The sequence below is a fragment of the Protopterus annectens genome, chromosome 4.part0 (genome assembly GCF_019279795.1).
Source record: "Protopterus annectens isolate FY-2018-M chromosome 4.part0, PAN1.0, whole genome shotgun sequence".
NCBI classification, from domain to species: domain Eukaryota; kingdom Metazoa; phylum Chordata; order Ceratodontiformes; family Protopteridae; genus Protopterus; species Protopterus annectens.
Window position 1 is genome coordinate 1958537184 of NC_056733.1, and position 19947 is coordinate 1958557130.

A 19947-nucleotide genomic window follows, 5' to 3' on the forward strand; every position below is an offset into this window, starting at 1 on the left:
TATTTTATCTTGTGATGTAATGGATGAGGTATCATAAATCAAGTTTTCCCAGGACTCATTGACCCCTAGGGGGACTGTAGTTATTAATAACTCCCCCGTATGCTGTCGGCAAAGCTGTGCAAATCCAGCAATTCAAAACATTGAAAGTCTCAGCATACACATATTTAATTGCCTGGTAAGTGTTGAAGTTTGGGTGCCAGTCTATGAGTAATGCTTCACGTTTATTCAGTTCAGTTTGTGTGGCTGGAAAAAGGAACAGCCGCAACAAAAAGATTATTGTCACTAGTACAGTTAACAGGCTGATTATGCAATACTTCTGAGGAAATGGTTGTTCTGCATTCCTGTTTTTTCTGGATTCTATCATTTTTGCTCTTAACATGTGACAAGATTTTTGTCCAGTTCAAAGTTCTTAACTAGTTTGCCGTGTGTCAGGTGGATCCACAAGGCATGCTCTGCGATCTTGACTGCAGTGGGTGTCGACAGAAGCACTTGATATGGACCTTCCCACTTTGGAGACGTCCAATTCTTTTTTTTTTATTGTCTTCACCCAGACCCTGATTCCTGGAACCACTGCCACTTCTGATGGTCTGGTTTGTTCTTTATCTGAAACAGAATTTGACTGCAACAGATGTTTAGAATTCAACACATTTCTCATATACTCTGCTAGTGTACAGTCGGCTTCCTGGTCTGCGGGCATGAGAAGTTTCCATTGAGGTATATAATAAGCCCTTCCAAATAGTTTCTCAAAGGAGTCAATCCTTTTGCATTCAGAACAGTTCTCATGCTCAACAGTGCCAGAGGTAGACAGTACACCCAATTTCTCTTAGTTGCTGCTAGTAACTTTCTTAGCTTACACTTTAAAATCCCATTATGCCTCTCAGCTAACCCTGCCGATTGCGGATGATATGCACAATGGTTCTTTAAAGAAATACCAAAATGCTTATTTAGCTGTTGTATGGTTGGTTTACAAAGTGCGTACCGTTGTCACTATAGATCCTTTCCAGAATGCTGAATCTAGGGATGATTTCTTTAACGAGGATTTTCACTACGGTAGCCGCATCTGGATTTTTAGACGGAAAGGCTTCCACCCATCTGGAATACATATCTACAATGACAAGACAATACTTCTTATTTTCACATTTGTTCAATTCTATGAAATCCATCCAGATAGTATGAAACGGATATGGTGGTGTAGAGAAACTCCCTTGCTTGGGCTTTAATGCCCCTTGGGCATGATGTTTGTTACAAACGTGGCACATTAAACAAATTTTTTTAGAATAGTTTGTAAATCCGTACATTGTGAACACCTGGTTCACTAGCTGTACCATCCCCCCTGTTGAGACATGGCACTGTCCATGGCTCAACAAAGCTGCATATCTAAACACATTAGATGGTAGTATCAGTTTCCCTTCCTTAGAGATGCACAGCCCCTTTTCGAGAACTGCTCCTCGTCTTTCCCATTTTTGTCTTTCAGCCTGCATAGTAAGTGTCTGCATTGTCTTTAACATTTCTAAGTCTAAAATCTCAGAGGGTTGTAATTCCTCATTCAAAAGAAATACTTCTGAAGCTGCCTGTTTTGCAGCTGTATCAGCTCTCGCATTACCTTTTGAAATCCTATCCTGTTGCTTGGTATGAGCTGTGCATTTACAAATAGCTACTTTCTGAGGTAACTGAATAGATTCTAAAAGATCTAAAATAAACTGTGCATGATTGATTGGTTTGCCAGTAGATGTTATCATTTCTCAATTTTTCCACTGTTGCGCAAAAACATGTACAGTAGAAAAAGCGTACTGGCTGTCAGCAAAAATGTTCACACATTTACCCTTTGCTAAGGTACATGCCCATCTCAAGACAATCAATTCTGCTGCCTGTGCAGATAAATTGTGTGGTAAAGGTTTCGCTTCTGTAATATCAGTATCAGAAGCTATTGCATATCCTACTAGGTTCTGTCCTGCAGGACCCCTTTTGCACGAGCCATCCACGTAGTATGTCACCTCGGCATCATCCAAGGGAACATCCATGAGATCTTTTCTAGGCAGTGTCTTTTGCTCAATCACCTGCAGGCAGCTGTGTGGTGTGCCATCTTCAGGGGTTGGGAGCAAGGTAGAAGGGTTCAAAGTCATGCATCGTTCAACTGTCATATGAGATTGGCACAATAATGTAGTCATACAGAAAAGATGCCTAGCAGGGGAAAGATATGCTACCTTATTTTGCAGTAAAATAATCGCGACTGCATGAGGCACTCTCAAAGTGAGAGGGTGGAATAAAACTACTGAGGCCGAAGCCTGTACTGCCATTGCAGCTGCAACTACTGCTTGTACACAGTGAAGTAAAGACCGTGCCACTGGGTCTAGTTGTAATGAATAATAAGCAATAGGGCATTGCTTGTCCCCATGCTGCTGTGTTAACACTGATGTCATATATCCTTGCTTACAATCTACAGTTTGGAAAAAATGTTTATGATAGTTTGGTCATCCTAAAACTAATGAGGACGCTATTAACTGTTTCAGTTTGCAGAAAGTAGATTCTGCTTCTGGTGTCCATTGTAACAAATTCTGTGCTGCCATAAGCTTTTTATATATCAGGTTAGTCAGCGGTGCAGATTCCAAGGCATAGTTTGGAATCCAGCTTCGGCAAAAGTTAGTTGTACCCAGGAAGGACATCATTTCCTTCTTAGTAGTGGGTTTTGGTGCTTGCAAAATCACTATTTTTCTGTCCTCATCTAATGTCCTACCCTCTTTGGATATTACATATCCTAGGTATTTAACTTGTTTTTTCCAAAGCTCCAGTTTTTTTTGTTTACCTTATGTCCTTCAGCGGCTAGAAATTGTAATAGCGCTATGTTATCTTCTTTGCAATCTTGCTGGGTTGGGGCCGCCAGCAGGATATCATCAACATAAAGTAAAATCTGACTGGCTCTTGGTGGGGTAAATCCCGCCAAGTTGCTTGCCATTTCTTGTGAGAATATCGTTGGACTTTCACAATATCCCTGCGGTAGTCGCATATATGTATACCTTTTCCCCTGAAATGTGAATGCAAACCAATATTGGCTGTCAGTGTGTATTGGTATCAAAAAGAATGCATTGCTGATATCTACCATAGAAAAATATTTCTGTTGAGGTTTTAAATCATTTAACAGGGTATGTGGGTCTGGCACTGTAGGTTTCCTTGGTATTACTGCGTCATTTACAGCTTGTAAATCTTGGACCATACGCCATTCTCCATTCGCTTTCTTAACAGGAAATAAGGGTGTGTTACATGGTGAATCGGAAGATTCCACCAGCACCCCTTCCTTAAGTAAAGCTGCTATAATAGGTTTGATTCCTACCTCTGCATCTTTTCGTAAGGGATACTGTCTTTTCTGTGGTCTAAATGCTGACTTTGGCATGATAGTAACTGGTCCTGCTGTACGAATAAGTCCTACATCTGACTTTCCTGTTGACCAAAGAGTTTCTGGTATATTCTGTAAGGCATTCTCTTCCTCCTTTAATAGGAGTGCTAATCAGCTGTCCTTGCTAGACTGCAAGTGCACGGCTGGGTGGGTCTGAGTTATCCAATTCAACTTCTGCATTTGTATTCCATGTTCTAACAGTTCTAATTCTGTCTGTTTTTCCCATCTCGTGACTTTTTCTCCCAAGTCTACCCATTTTACATTCTTGTCCTTAGTTAAGCTAACATGTGGTAATCAATTAGATTTATAGAGTGCAAAGAACTCCTGGGGCAATGAACAGCTGGCTACTCTGTTCCCTTCCATGTCCCAGTACAGATTACGTAATATCAATCTGTTTGCACGATTTTCAAACAATTCTTGCTCATATTCCCTATCAGGTCCTAGTGTGTTACAATAATACAGAGTACAGTGCAACAAATGTTGTTTATCAATGTCAAGGGAGGGGAACTTGCTGATGGCTACGTTCATCAACTCTTCGGTCACTGCCGCTGGACCAGTTGTAACCAAGTCCTGACTGTACCAATAGAACATTTCACCCTCTGATTGCACTGCAAAGGTATCAATTTGAAACTGTGCTTCCATACCCTGCATAGTCGGAACTACTGCTATACCAAATAGCTGCATGAGGTCTCTGCCCAAGAGGTTTACTGGGCATTTTGCAGAAACAACAATTTTGCTTTTCTGAGTCAATCCTGAAACAGGATCAGTTATTGCAATATTATGGGAGAGGGACTCCCGATACAGCTGTCCATTAGCTGCTTTCACTAGTATGTAATCGGGTGACTCTGAATTCTCTGGCAGTTTGGAGGGATGTATCAGGGTCCGTGATGCCCCTGAGTCACACAAGAATTTGACTTTCCTCCCTTTCACCAAGAGTGTAACTTCTGGTTTTGTGTCTGCTAAATAGAGCTCTAAGCTCAATAAAGTTAAATCCAATATTTCATTTTCTTCACTATCCATAACTTCCTGCACTTCCTCTATTTCTTCTGTCACATCCTCTGCTTCTTCTATCACATTCTCATTTGTCCTTTCTCCGCTATCCCCTTCTAGTGATTCTTGACTATCATATAGTCAGTCCTCCCCCTCCGTGTCTTCCGTGGTTGCCTTCCTGCTTTTCTTGCAATCCCTTTCCAAGTGTCCCTTTTTACCGCATTTAAAACATTCCCCCCTTTTCTTTCGCCCTTCAAAGTCTTCTGATCGCTGATCAGATTGCTTGTTTCCCTGGGCATTTCTCTTGCCCTTTTTCCCGGACTGTAGTACATAAACTTTTGCTCCATCTTCTACAGAAAATACTTGGGCTTTCTTTTTCTTTTTGCTATTAAAATGCCTTTCGGCATGCCTAGCATATTCAAGTAATGACTGTAACCTGCTTGTATGATGATCTACCATGTGCTTTGTAATAAAACTACTTATGGGTGCAATGCTGCCTTTTAAAAATGCATTCTTTAACTGCTGCTCATATGGGGAATCTTGTTTCTGATCTTCAGGAACCTGCATTCCACAATGGTTATTAAAACATTCTAATAGTCTGGCATAATATCTGTCAATAGTTTCACCTTCTTGTTGGATGCATTGATTAATGCAAGTCCAGTCTGCCCTAGGCTTCCATTTCTCAGAGATTTGGCCTGTAAGACCTTTTACTCTGCTGTGTAGCTCTGCGCTGCTATGTGGGAGGGGTCTGAGCGCAGCGTCATGGGGATTCCAGTTGCCACTAATCATGTGCCAATCTGGTCCCACAATTTGTCTAACTACTTTTTCTACCTCTTCTCCATTTAATTTATAACTTAGCCTCATTCCTTGTAAATCTTCTAAGAACTTTCTGAAATTAACTTTTGGATGGGGAATTCCCTCAGTGGCTTTCCAGATATCCTCCGGAGTCCAGGGTCTATACACTAGAATAGTTGGGTCCTGACCTTCTTGCCCTGCCTGAGGATTAGGTACTTCTATAAGTGGGCATATTTCTTCTTCACTCATAGATCGTGAATTCCTACCCATTTGATATAATTCAATGTCCCCTTTTGAGTTACCTGCCCGTGTTCGAGACCTGGACTCGATGTGATCTCTAATAAATGGTTTCGCTTTCATAATGTCTCTATTTTCAGTGACAGCAGGATATCATGGGAGTGGACTTACCTGTTCACGTGCTTCATATTCTGGTAAAGGAGGCAGAGGGGCCAATGCTGTTACTAAGTTATTGTCCTCCTTATCTAAAAACATTGCTTTTGATTTATTATTCTTTTGTTCCCTATGGTTTACCTCCTCAAGCCACTTGTGTGCCTGAGGAATTCCTAATTGCCGCTGCTTTTTTATCCAACCTTTAGAATCAGTTTTAAGCTGTTTGGCAAGTTTGATAAGCGAGGATTTTTCTAATTTACCATCAAATTCATACTTATTAACCCATTTTGAATAATATTGAATGTTGTCAGCGTGCTGCGACTGGATGTATTTTGCATCTTCGGTTAACGGCGGCTTTTGGGGTCATTTTGTGCAATTATTACCCATTTTGTTCTACCCTTTTTAATCATTATGTAACTCCTTCATTTTAATGTGGTACCACGGATTTTGTTATAGTCTCTTCAGAATGACTGCCTACCTACTCTGTTTTCCCTGATCTATGACAAGACAGTAATCTTTTCTGTCCCTGACTTGTAAAAATACAGTCCTCACAAAAACAATACAAATCTAGTCCCTGATCTAAAACAGAAAAAAAAGTAGATTCACCTTACCTGAGCCTTCATGATTGATCACCTGACTCATGGAAACTCATCCTTCAGTCGCAGATCAGAAAGTGGCTGGCCTCTTCTGTATGACAATTCAGTTGGAGGGCTTTTCAAAATAAGAAGAACCAATGTGGTTTCTTCCCCGTACGATTTCAAGCCACCTGACCTGTCTGATCCGAGGTGAAGTGAGGGTTCTGGTCCGAAGGACCAATCTGTCAAAGGAAAAAAACTTCAAATACCAATACACGTAAGGTTCAGATAAGGCACATTTAATAACTTGCTGCAAGGAGACAAAAAACATGCAAATACAGGATTTTGCCTAGCCACTAACAGGAAGTATGCTATTCTTATACTGTTCTACAAGACATTGCCTTCTGTGGTTGACGTAATCAAACACATCTTTCAGTATTGTTCTACAGCAGATGTTACTCAGATTTTCTGCTGACATGACTGGATTTATGAAAAACATTTTGAGAAAAACAACCTGCCTTGGTGGGCTCTAGCCCGTTACAAGCTTCTATTGTGTAGTTCTAATACATGTGTTACATTTCAAGGTACTTTTCTAGTTTAGACACAAGCAAGTGCTGATTGCAGTTCATATTTTCAAGCAGTCTTTGTTCTGATTATCTATAGCTCCTGCAGCTGTGTATTTTCTCACAGCACAAGCGGAACTCCTTGTCTAAGTCTCATACATCTATTCATTATTTTCCTCACACAGGCAGAAATGATCTGCTTCCCTGTAAATTTCCAAAGCATAAGCAAAGATTATTGCTGCGCATATTTCATGACAATACAAGGTTAGAAAGCTTCTGCAATTCATACAGATTTTATGCAGTGTGAAATAGAATAAATGTGTTAACCCTTTTCAAGCCTTAAATGCACAAAGCATATTACTAATACATACACTAATACATATTTTTCTGACACCGTGGTCTATGTAGGTATGCGAAAGCTACAATCGCACAGCACTTGCATGTTATGTCCAGGTTAATTGTTATCAGAAACTGAGGTAATCTCTCACACAAATATATACAGTGTTGGTATGGAGAGGATATGGGTCTGGGATCCCAGAGATCTCAAGAATTGTTTTAAGAAATGCTTAGTAGACACACACACACACACACATACACACACACACACACACACACACACACACACACACACACACACACACACACACACACACGCCATTTCATTTTTTATGTGCCACACATTCATTAAAGTATATGGCATAATTGATTATAATGGATTAAAAGGGTTTCTAGCTGCAACCTACTCAGTAACACAAAGCAAGCCTTTGTGGTGAATCCTAATTTATGTGAAGCTTATAGATGAAAACAAGTTATAGTCATAATACCTTTAATTAAAGGTCCATATTAGGTTGCCTACAAGTAGGTATTTTCCCCTTGGGCTTTTCAAGTTGCATACAAATCATTTTAGTGTATCTTGTAATGTACTCTCTAAGTTTTATAATGCTATGGAACAGTCACTTCGCAGTCCCTAGAAAGGTATAACAATTAAAAATGTTTTAATATAGTAAATGTTTTAGACAAGTTTAGTTTCTGAAATATACAATACAAAGAGCTCCAAAGAGGCTAAAATCTCCTTTCCTCTAGTATGTCTTGAATAGACTCCTGACAGGTGATTACTATTTAGTCTTTTATTCACTGAAATTCTTTACTCTTTCTAGCATCTTCCACCATCCTAAAACCAAAAGTTTAGTACTTGTGCAAAAGAACCTAACCTCCACTACAAGAACACCACCAACAACTAGCATAATCAGTTCATAAGCCAGGAAATTCCCTGCCTTCCAAATAAGCTCCTTTTCCAAGTCAAACCCAGTATCACTCTGTCCAGAAAGTTGACTTGAAAATTGAACATGCTACCATAAATTCACACCTAGGGCATCCTGAAGTAATCTTCTTGCCAAGGTTTGTTTGTTTGTGTTTTTCGGCTTTTCCTGGTTAGGGGTCGCCACAGCGGAACTCCGGTCTGCTAATAATTGGCAGCTGATTTTTACATACTGGCTTGCCAGGCCTGACGCGCAACCTTTAATGAAGGTACGCCCATTCACGCATGTTTCCACGCAGAAGACGCTCTAGCTGAAAATCGAACCGGACAGTGTCTTACTGTGAGGCGACAACACTACCGCAGCACCACCACCATGGGTTCAATCTTCTTGCCAAGGTAAACTAATACATTTTCAGCATCAATGGGTATCACTGTTAAGCTTCTTGATGGCCCTTGTAAGCTTAGCATGAATTTATGTACCTAAAAATGTGAAACCATTGGATCAGACATGTTTAAGCATGCAGGAATGAAGATGCTTCTAAGCATGGGGATATCTCTTGGGAATGATCCTGCTTTCCATTTCACTTCCATAAATTCCAAAAAAATAATACACTTCTGACAACCCTCTTGTAAATGACTAACAGACAGAAAGCAAGGGTAGGGTAGTTCCAGTGATGTGTTCATCAAGTTGCAGATTAGGTGCCCATGCTTTGATCTTACCATACTAGCATAGAACTACAGCCTGGTTTGCAGCAGTCCTGCAGGAAAGAAGCACTATCCCATTCCCATCCATAACTGATGTTAAGTTCCTGCTAAAATAATGTTCTATCCAGTAAAACCCAAATACAGACTATATATAAATCATTATGGAAGATGCAACTAAAGAAATGCATTCTTATGTATCTAAGCTGAAAGAGACAGATGGATCTGACAGCTTATGTTATTCAGACAGTAGACATTGCTATACATTTTTATGAGTCGGTGTCAAAAGCTCAAGTTTTCAGAAACTCAAAATTTATGTTGTCGGGACATTATGATTGGGTTTCTGAAAACCTGAACTTCAAAAAAATAAACAAAAATCTACCTTTTTCTACACTTTTTCAGGGGGGGTCAAGCCCCCCTGCACCCCCTACATCCCTCTGTATATTATACATACCTACATACATACATATTATACATACCAACTTCTAAATTGCACTACAGTGGGGAAAAGGGCAAATTCCCAATACTCACTGTGTTGTGGTCTCCATTCAAAAGCTTTGAGTTTTCGGAAAATCAATCATATAGTCTTAACCTTATCAATTTTGAGTTTCTGAAAACTCAAGCTGCTGAAAAGGACACATTTTTTTCTGGCTGGGGGTCCATATATATATGGTACAATAGCTTGGATTTGTTGTTTGGTTCTTTCTTAGATGATTTCAATTCTTTCATCATGTATGCTATCATGATTTCACAGAGTGTTCTTTATCCTGCTTATTAAAGTTGGTTAAAAAAATAAAGAACAACCTAGTATAAGGTTTAACCTATGCTACAATCGCAGGCCTGCATACGTCTTTTTTGGATCTGCCAGTTGATAAGAGAATTCTGCTGCTCATTAGGATCATTCTTAATATTATAAGTTATTTTCTCATCAATGAAATTTAGAAGCTTTTCTCATGCAATCCCAAAGATACCTACAGAGTCAAAGATGAAGCCAGACAGACTCCTTGTATACCCCAGCATACACTTTGAAGGGATTCTTTCTTTTCATGCACTTTAATTTAATGCCATGACATACATACCATGTGTTGATTTTATTAAGTGATCCATTTTCCATGACTTTGTTCAGAATGCTATGCTGACTAAATGTTTCATTTAGGAATTTATTTCTTTTGGGGGGGGGGGGGGTAATAAAAATGAATGTTTCTAAACTTGCATTTCCTAATATGCTGATGGGTGCGACACTTGGTGGAGGAAAATGCTTTATTTTAAAAGATGATATATAATTCCTGATATCCTGGCTGCTGCCCTGTAGAGTATAGCTCAAATTTTGCTTTTCATTCTTAATGGCCGGAGTGGCTTGCTTTAGATATGCCAAAGATGTAATTGTCAAATCTATAGAAAATAATCATAAAATGCATAAGTGCATACCCTGCAAAAATAATGGGTCTTACTGTACTACACTGCATTAATCTAGCTTTTTTGCTAAACAAGCCCTGCTTATTCTTGGCCTAATATACCTTACATTTATTCATTTCATAGCCAGTTATAACAACTAAATACTATGATACACTGGAGATGTATGACAAATCGTGTTTTGTATTTATGGCCAGTGTCTGATTATGATTCATGTTTGCCTCATGTAACTGCACAGATCTCTTAGTCCACTCTTCTGATTTAATAAGACAGCAGATTAATATACAACAAAAATGTCCTGAACATTGGTTTTTACTAACTGGATATTTATGATTTTTTGACAACATGATTGAGTGATGTCTGCACAACAATTCACTAAGGAGGTTTTAAACATATATTTTAATATTTGCTAGAAATGTGTACTCTGGTAAAGCCATTACATATAAACTGTGATTGATTATTTTTTTACTCAGCTAATGTTGCTAGCTATAATACTATAGATCTCTTGAGAACCCCCCACCAATTCAATTCCTGTCAAATCTGAAGGTTCATAGAAGAAACGCAAAGTAACTAAGCAATTGCACAGGTTTATACTGAAGCAATTGAGCATATGAATTCAAGTGCAGGAAATTATGACTGCTTTGTTGTTTAACTAAGCAATATTTAGAAATATTAACAAATCATAAATGACCATCTCAGTAAGTGAAAAAGACCAGCAACTGAAATCGCAGACTACACCACTGCAAAGATCAAACCAGAAAGAGCTAAGCATGCTGGCAGGTGCAAAATTTTGTTTCATAGTGATACTGAATGATGTCGGCAAAACCCTGCTAGGACGGTGCATCCATAAGAAGAATATGTATTGTACATGGAAGCACAGCCAGATGCAGAAATGTATACTGCTAAATGCATGACATCCGCACCTCATGACTGTGCTAGGTTCTGAGTGACAGGCTGGAAATATACTATGATCTGCTGTGCAGGGTTCTACACTGCAGAAGTGGAACAGCAGGCAGTGCAGTGCAAAGAGACCCTTTTCTGCAGAGTTCTGGGAAGAAAAGCTCCAAAACGTAAACTAATATCTTTGTTAGGAATCAAATTCATTAAAATAGATGTGAAGGTTGAAATCATTAGAAAAAGGAAGTGCACAAGCATCAAAGTGAACTGAGATGAACAGTCAAGTATACTGTTAACTTACAAAATGAAAATGACATATAGATAATACCTAGCTAATTACATTATTAGATATTGTCTGTGTCAGTATAAATCAAATCTTTGGAATACAGCATTATTTACGATGCATTAGCATTTGGATGCAAGAGTCAGCAGTATTTATGATTTAGACCATTGACAAATCCAAGTATTTCTTGAAACAATCATCATCTGTGTCAGAAATAGATTTGGGTTAGTTATGGTGGTGAGGAATGCTGCGCAGTAGGACACTATATAAGCTGGTCTATGAACAGTAAATTTGCATGCATGCCATGTAGATTACATGATCTCTGCTTTCACTCCTTTATGCTGGTGTACCACATTGCTGAAGCAGCCAGCTCTGCAGACAGCGGCTTAAACAGAAGTGCACTCCTCATACCTTACAGTCCTATGTGCTTGTCACACTCATTCAGGACATTTCTAAATATGTAAGAATTTGTTTCTGTTTCTTTGTTGGCAGCACAGTCAGTCTGTGCAATATCTTTTTTTAGTGGAATTTTAAGACGAAGCTCAAAATTACAAGCAAAATACTGGAAAGGTGTAAAGACAGTGAAAGAAACTATGCTATAAATTCCTGTAACTGCAATTTGTACCATAACACAGCATGAAGTATAGTCATTCAGTACATTGGAATTCAGTTAAAATATAGACAAAAGCTAGATTAAATAACTGAAATTAAAAGTGGTCCAAAACTCAATTAAATTGAGTTGGTGACCTCACTATTTTAAGCACATACAATGCACATAAAAGAGGATATACAATGTTTTATATAAAATACAGATAGCACAGCAGAACTTAACAGAAGTTAAAGAAAATAAATGTGGAGTGAGGAGAGAAAAAATGCAAAAGAAACAAAGAAAACCTGGGAAAGGCTGGGAGAAGAGAAAGAAAATAGATGGGAAGCAGTGGCAAAATGATTATATAGAAAGGGATATGTGACGAAGGCAGAAAAGGATAATAAAAGGAAATATTTATGATGATGAGGTTAGGGTGCACAAGGGTGCACAAGTCATCCCCATACTATATCAACCTAGTAACACCACAGTGTTTCAACATACCACTACTGAAGATGTTGAGACCTCTTCTGAGCAGAATGAAGGAAATGTGTTGGTCTGCAATACCTCTGTAGGGAAATAGTATTCATGTTTACTTGCAGGAATATTTATGTTTAGCAACATTTTCCTTCAGATGCTATTTTATGAATTACTTTTTCATGTTAAACAACCGTATGTTTGGTTATTAGATTGTTTAGTTTCTAGATTTTTCTGTATCTACTGAAGATATTAATTGATTTGTACCTCAATTTGTGCTGCCAGAGATGATCTCCATATGAAATCTGACATTTGATTTCTGAGATTACTCATGGCAGAGATTAAGATAAGATGTCTGAGTTCTAAACTTGGAGCAGCTTCTTAGGAATTCCTAGAAAAAAAGAGATAAATGAAATATATGGGGGACTGAGATGTATTTGGCACCATTTGATATGAGAATCCATACCTTCACTGTCTTAACACTTGAAATAAGACTTCCTATATTTTAAAAGAAAGAGGGCCCGTTTCCAAAAGACTTGATCTTAGTGCAAGTGACCACTTACACTGAGAACAGATTTTTGGAATATGGTTCAAGTACTAAGCCTATTTATAGATAGATTTTATACTGAAGTAAGTCACTTACACTGAGACAGCATTTTGAAATCACGGCAGACTTACACTGAGAGCAACTCTTTTGGAATCTGGCCCAGAAAATATCTCCTCAGAAATCAAACTATCTGCATTTCAACAGGATGAGACAACATTTAAGATAAGCAAAAAGAGATGAAAAACAATTATAAAAACACCTTGTAGCAGAAGAAAAGCCAAAATTAGAAGAAAAATTCAGAGTATCTATAGCTATATCTATATCTATATCTATATCTATATCTATATCTATATCTATATCTATATCTATATCTGTCTATCGATTTGTCTATCTGTACTTGTTTCCCTCTCACCTGAAGCAACAATAATCTTGAAAAATAACATAGAGTATAACTTTGATCAAAGCAATAAAGGGAAGAAACACCTTAAAGGAGTTATATCTTAAGTAAAATTACAACATAAAAACTAAATACAACAAAATGAAACTTTAATCTGACTACGGAAGGGTATTGGCAGAAGGTGTTGATATATATCATATAAATATACTGCATGAGACTCTCAGGTTGCCTGAGAGTGTTGTTGGGGGGTGTTCAAGCTGCTAGATAACAAGACACTTCCATTCAGCGCATTTGGCTGGGGATTCATAGCTGAAGTGAAATTCAACTGAACATACATTTCTGTGTTGCAAATTCACTATAGGCATGCAGAAACATGTAGTGTCATGCTCACAGCTTCAGTAACTGGGTAAACAGGGGGAACTGGGGGAAAATAATGTCCATGGCCACCAAGGCACCAACAGATAGCAGACAGTATGGCAGGCATCATCAGCAAGATGCACAGAAGACATGTCAGTGAAAATGAAATGTACAATGAACAGTGTCCTTATTAATGTTGTTGCATTATCTGGGGAACATTGCAAAAGCACATATTTGAGCATACATGTGACCACAGCAGCATATAAGATTTCCTCCAAGCTGTAGCACACTTCTACACGTTGTAGTTACATATGCATGTACTCTACACCAAGCACAATGCACATTACTTCCCCTGACATCATGCACTTGGCTATGGAAGCTGTGGGCATGGCACTGCCTGCTTTTCTGTGCCCACGGTATACTTGTAACAATTGTGCATCCCTAACCAAATGTACCACTGGGAAATGTATTGTAGCATACAGGACATGAGTAATAAACTGAAAAACTGAAATTGTGCAAACTCAGTTTGGAGTGTTAGAATAATTGCTGGGCTACATTTGAATGCGTTGTAACACAGTGGTGAATTGTATTATGTTTTTTTTCACAGTTATTTGATTGTAAATAAAGATAATGTTTAAAAAATGTTTCATGACCTAGCAGTCTGAACCTGCAAGAAGACCCACCTGAGATAAATTCAAGACTAAGTGCGGTTGGACTCTCTCTTGGGTTAATTCTGTGGGAAATATGACAGATTAGTGGTCTGATTTGACCACATAGTGGGAATGCTTTGGTGTGCAACAGAGAGGTGTGCTACCAAAGGGAAGAACAAGGCTGAGGTGATTTGAACCACTAATAGGACAACTAAAGTTAAGTAAGTGCTGCCTGCTCCAATGTGCAGCATGATAGAAAAAAAGAAATTGAAGGAAAGCAAAGTGTTTATAGATATGAAAGCTACAAGTCAATTAGCACTGCCTCAAAGACAGTGACCAAAAGCAGAGTGTATATCCGATCCTGTAATAGATTTAAAATGTGTCATACACTGTATTGCCACAATCAAAAAGGTGTGATATAGCACACTGTATTACATCTTTAAAGCTGTCTTAAGTTTCCATTGCTGTTCTATGGTGGTTGCACATTATGACCTAGCATGAGACTACAATATTGTTAATCACATTTCTTATATCAGATACATGCTTAATAACATTGCTCTTTTGCCAGTTATGCAGAATAATTGCAGTAAACATATTCAATAGCCTAGTTATGAATATCAGTATTAACTAAGGGGTTTCACTGTAAAACTTTTAAGTTATAAAGCACATTAGGGCATGGACTCACAGACCAAAGTGCAAACTACTCTCACCTGCTGAACTGCTGTTAGCTAATCTGAAACTCAACAACTTTACAACCATCACTGTGGCTGCTATATATATTCCTCCAAGCAAGAACATCACCCTACTAGAAAATATTCTCTCGTATCTTTCCCAGCACATACATAATAAGACCATCCTTCTTGGGGATGTTAACATAAACTGGTTAAACCTACAGGCTACTAACTGTACTTCTTGTATTAATTAATATTGCTTTACGCAACTAGTCTCAGCACCCACCCACACTAACATATCTCATACTCCTAGTACCATAACCCTGAATCCCTATCAACTCTCTAAGTGATCACTCACTCATAAAAGTGCTAACATACACAACTCACTTCTCTAAGTCATACAAATACATCACCTGTGGTAAAACTTGTTAACTTCTATCCAGCAACTTTTAATTACCTCCTCTCCAGAATGAACTGGTCACCCCTAACCATACTCTCCTTAGATGAAGCTGTCCACTACTTTAACTCTACCTTCCAAAACACCCTCAATTCACTTACTCCTCTCCTTACAATCAGAACTAGGTCTAATTCAGCCCCATGGTTAACATATGATACCCACACAATAATAAATAATAGAGACAGAAAATGGAAACTATGGTTAAAAACAACTTCCTTCCCATGTGATAAAATAGAAAGAACTTAGAAACCTGGCAAAAAAACTCATTACTAAAGACAAGAAGGACTACTACCTCAACCCCCCAATTGCTCAAAAGTCCAACCCCAAAAAATTCTGGAACTCGATAAATCAAATTATGCACCCAGGTCACCCTTCTCTCCTCAACCCATAGCCAAATAACACACCTGTAGAAACTGCCACCATTTTTAACACCTACTTCATTGAATCCATATCAAAGAAGGTAAACTCTATCTCCTCACCTACTAGCTCAAATGACTACTCATCATCACCCCCCCAATCTAACTTCCACTAACAATCTCCCTTAATCCTGTTCCCACCAACTATATTAAGTCTTTACTCTCCAAACTTAAACCCCTCTCCTCTCCTGCTGATAAACTCCCACACTATTTCCTACAGATAGCTGCTGAATCCACTGCTATCCCTGTATCTATCTTAATTAACCACTCCATCTCTGAATCGAAAGTCCCTTCAATCTAGAAAGAATTCCACACATTACCCATACATAAAGAAAGTAACCCTAATGAAATCACCATCTTCAGACAAATTGCTATACTATCACCTCTCAAAAATATTAGAAAAATGCATTCACAAGCAAGTCATGCAACACTTATTACAGGAAAACTTGCTCACTCCTACCTAACATGGCTTTCACTCACAACACAATGCAACAACTGCCCTATTATCCTTCACATCCATACTATCTCTCCAGCAAGACACACCAATACACCTGTCTCCTGTCATTTCCTCAACCTCTCTAAAGCCTTTGATACTGTGTCCCACTCTCCCCTTCTAAACAAACTGTCTAATCTCAACTTCTCCACTGCATGGTTTTTCTGCTATCTCTCTGAGCATAAGCAATCAGTGAGAAGGCTCTCAGCACTCTCCTCTCCTCTCTCAGTAAAAATGGGTGTCCCACAAGGATCCATCCTTGGCCCACTACTCTTTAACATCTTCTCTAATCGTCTCTAAACCTCCTGCTCCCAATCTTACCTCATACAATATGCAGAAGACTCTACAGTCCTCACCATCTCTGAAACTTGCTCAGAGCTTATCTCTGCTACCCAAGAATCCTTCAACTCTGTAGAAACCTGGCTCTCTCAAAATCAGCTTATTCTTAACCCCCCAAAAAACAAAACTTCTTTTTCTTCCTAAAAACCTCACTCACCTCAAAAAAAATGTTCTGTACTATCCTTAGATAACACCTCCATCACTGTTGAAAACAACACAAAACTCCTAAGAGTCATAATTGATGACCAACTTAAATTTGACATGCATATAAACAACTGTATCAAAAAACACACCAAAAACATGGGCTTCTCTATCAAAACAAAATGTTCCTCCCTACCAAAGCTAAAATTACCCTCTCACATGCCTACTTCCTACCTAGCCTACTCCCACATCCTTATAAATCTAAACTCTACATTACGAGCCAAGACAGAGACAACTTACAGCAAGGTAGCTAGATTTGCAGCACAGCATTCATACAAATCTCACCATTGTCTTGCCCTAAAACACCTAAACTGGCTTGAGCTATCCCATCAGCTACTTCTCTCCCAACTCCTCATAGTGCACTCAGTCCTCTACCAGAAATCTTACTTTCCCAGCCAATCTCCTCTCATCTCAAATTACAACCCCACCAGGCCACTACACAGCTTTCACCAAGACCTGCTACAAATACACAAACCCAATACCAAAATTGGTCAAAACCTATATAACTACCATTCTTCTATATCTTGGAACAAATTCCCACTAGAAATAAGGTCCATTAAAAATATAAATCAATTCAAAGCTGCAGCAAGAGAATATCTAAAGTTTCAGTGGTCCTGCCTCTGTACACAACCTCCTTAAAACCTTGACAATCCAACTATAGCCCTTGAGTATCTCTACTGCAATGTCTTTTACATTATAAATGTCTCCAACCAGAATATTTTACTGCAACTGTATAACACTATAATAGACGTAAAAAGAAATTGCGATATGTAATCGTTTGACTTATATTGACTATCTTCTGTAGTGTAATTCTGAAAATTGTATTTCTTTAATTGTGTTCTGACTATTCTCTGTAAAACCTATTTTAGTAAATTGTCTTTCATTTTAAAACATATTGTAATATTGTGGAGCTTTTCTCCCCGAGTCTCTGCTGAAAAAGGGCTAGTCAGCTCAGTTGGACAATCCCAGTCAATAGATGTCAAATAAATAAATAAATACAATAAATAGGCAATTAGGACTCACTTGTATATGTATGGAGTAGTTTGCCATGAAGCAAAGCCAAACAAAATGTTGCCAGAGCCAGTCTGCTTCCCAGATGTCCAGATAAATGTTCTATGCTGTTCTCATTCTTTCAAGTTTTAGCTTTTAAGCTTGGCATTAGATGGCAAGATTTCCAGGGGGCTTAAACAGCAGGTAACCCAACTTGTATATGTTCATCACTGCTAAAAGAGATACAACTGGCTTGCGGCGTCTTTTCTTTGTACCTTGGTATAGCGTTCAACATTCTGCATGATGAAATAATTACAGTACTCCCTAGCCTTAGGATTCCATAATGTCATCAGTGGATTGCCACAAAAGAAATGCTAACCAGCTGAAGGCTCCAAGTAACTTCTACCATAATAACAGTGTTGCTGACCAGGAACCCGTTTAAAGCAGCACAAACACATATAGAACATACAGACAAGTTTGCCTTTGGGCAAACTTGCCCTGTGAAATTGTGCAGACAGTCACAATGATCACCAGGGCTAAAATGAATGCAGTAGTAACACATTATAGAAAAGTACACTTAGTGCAATATAAACTAGAATGTGATTTTCCACACTGAAATAAAAGATTTAAGGGGATCATCAAGGGTACATAGAATGCAGTATCAATAAGCTAGTCTGGGGAACTGTACATATTTAAATGGACGACAGACGTGAATGTTAGGAATGAAGAAAGAGCAGCAGGACATGAGAAATATGGTAATGTACAACAAATAAGGGTGTGTCAATGCATGTATACTCCAAAGACAAGTCAGCAGCATGACATTAATCACATATGTACATAACACAGTACATAATGCTGGTTACACCTTCTGTGTGAGTATATTTATATCATCACACATTACAGTATAGTATATGATTGTCACACAAGGTTACATAACAATCGAGGTGATTGGTTGTGAAATACACATTCTGACATGATCATTGGACAGGGCATTTGGCAAGGACAGTGAATACAATAGAGGTATGTTCATATATTGAGGGTGTACAAAATGAGTAGCTTGAACATGACCGAAATGTCAACATAGCTTTAAACCAATGCTGGAAACATAGCAACAGGCTCATGGAGAACATTAGACAGAAGCAGGCACAATTGTGGACAATTTAAAAACAATGCCACCATTAATTTGTGACATTGACATAAAGTATGTGATTGTAAGTTATTATGCATGTTCTGCAGGAACACACTTGTACAACTGTCATGATTTGTCATTAATGTATAATGGGAATTCAACACACCTTCCACAAAAATGGCCACTTTTTGGAAATGTTAAAAGGGACAGTGTTACACCTGCAGTTTAACTTATGGGAAATAGTGGTCACTTGAGAGGTTTGCATGACACATAAACTACAATCCACAGCTTCGCAACTATAATCCATGACACCAATGTTCTCAATGAGCTGTGTATTTTTTGAGTATATCACAGAAAGACGCATTGCACATGCATCTTGTACAACACCTTGATGGGAGATCTGCACCGTCAACTCCTAATAGTTATACATCACAAAGAATACTTATGTTTGGATGACAAGAAGTGTGGGAGATCACTGTGACAAAAGTGATACACCTGAGTAATGCATCCCTGGATGACATAAGTATCATCCATGTGGATAACAACACTTAAAAACAACACACCAGTATGAGTGGATTCTCCACACACAGCTATGTATTGCATTCATCTGCCACATGTAATAGCAATGGATATTCTCCTCAGCATCTGCAACTGATGTGTTAATTCAGAAGAGGTCCATCATAATGAATGGTGCAGCATTATGTGGACATGCATCAGTTATGCTCCTGTGCACACAAACTCCAGCACTCCAAAGTCTTCATTCAAAGAGCAAGGAAGTTGTCATTGTGATATTATTCACATACCAAACAATACATGGAGTACACTTTCTATCAGTACATGTCAGCACAAGACATGTGTCTCATAATCACTGTCATACTGACATTGCCATTGAAAATGTTATACTACCATGAAGTCCTGACATGAATGCATATGTTTTTATGCAAACTATTAATTGGTCATACTGATTTGATGTATTGGTA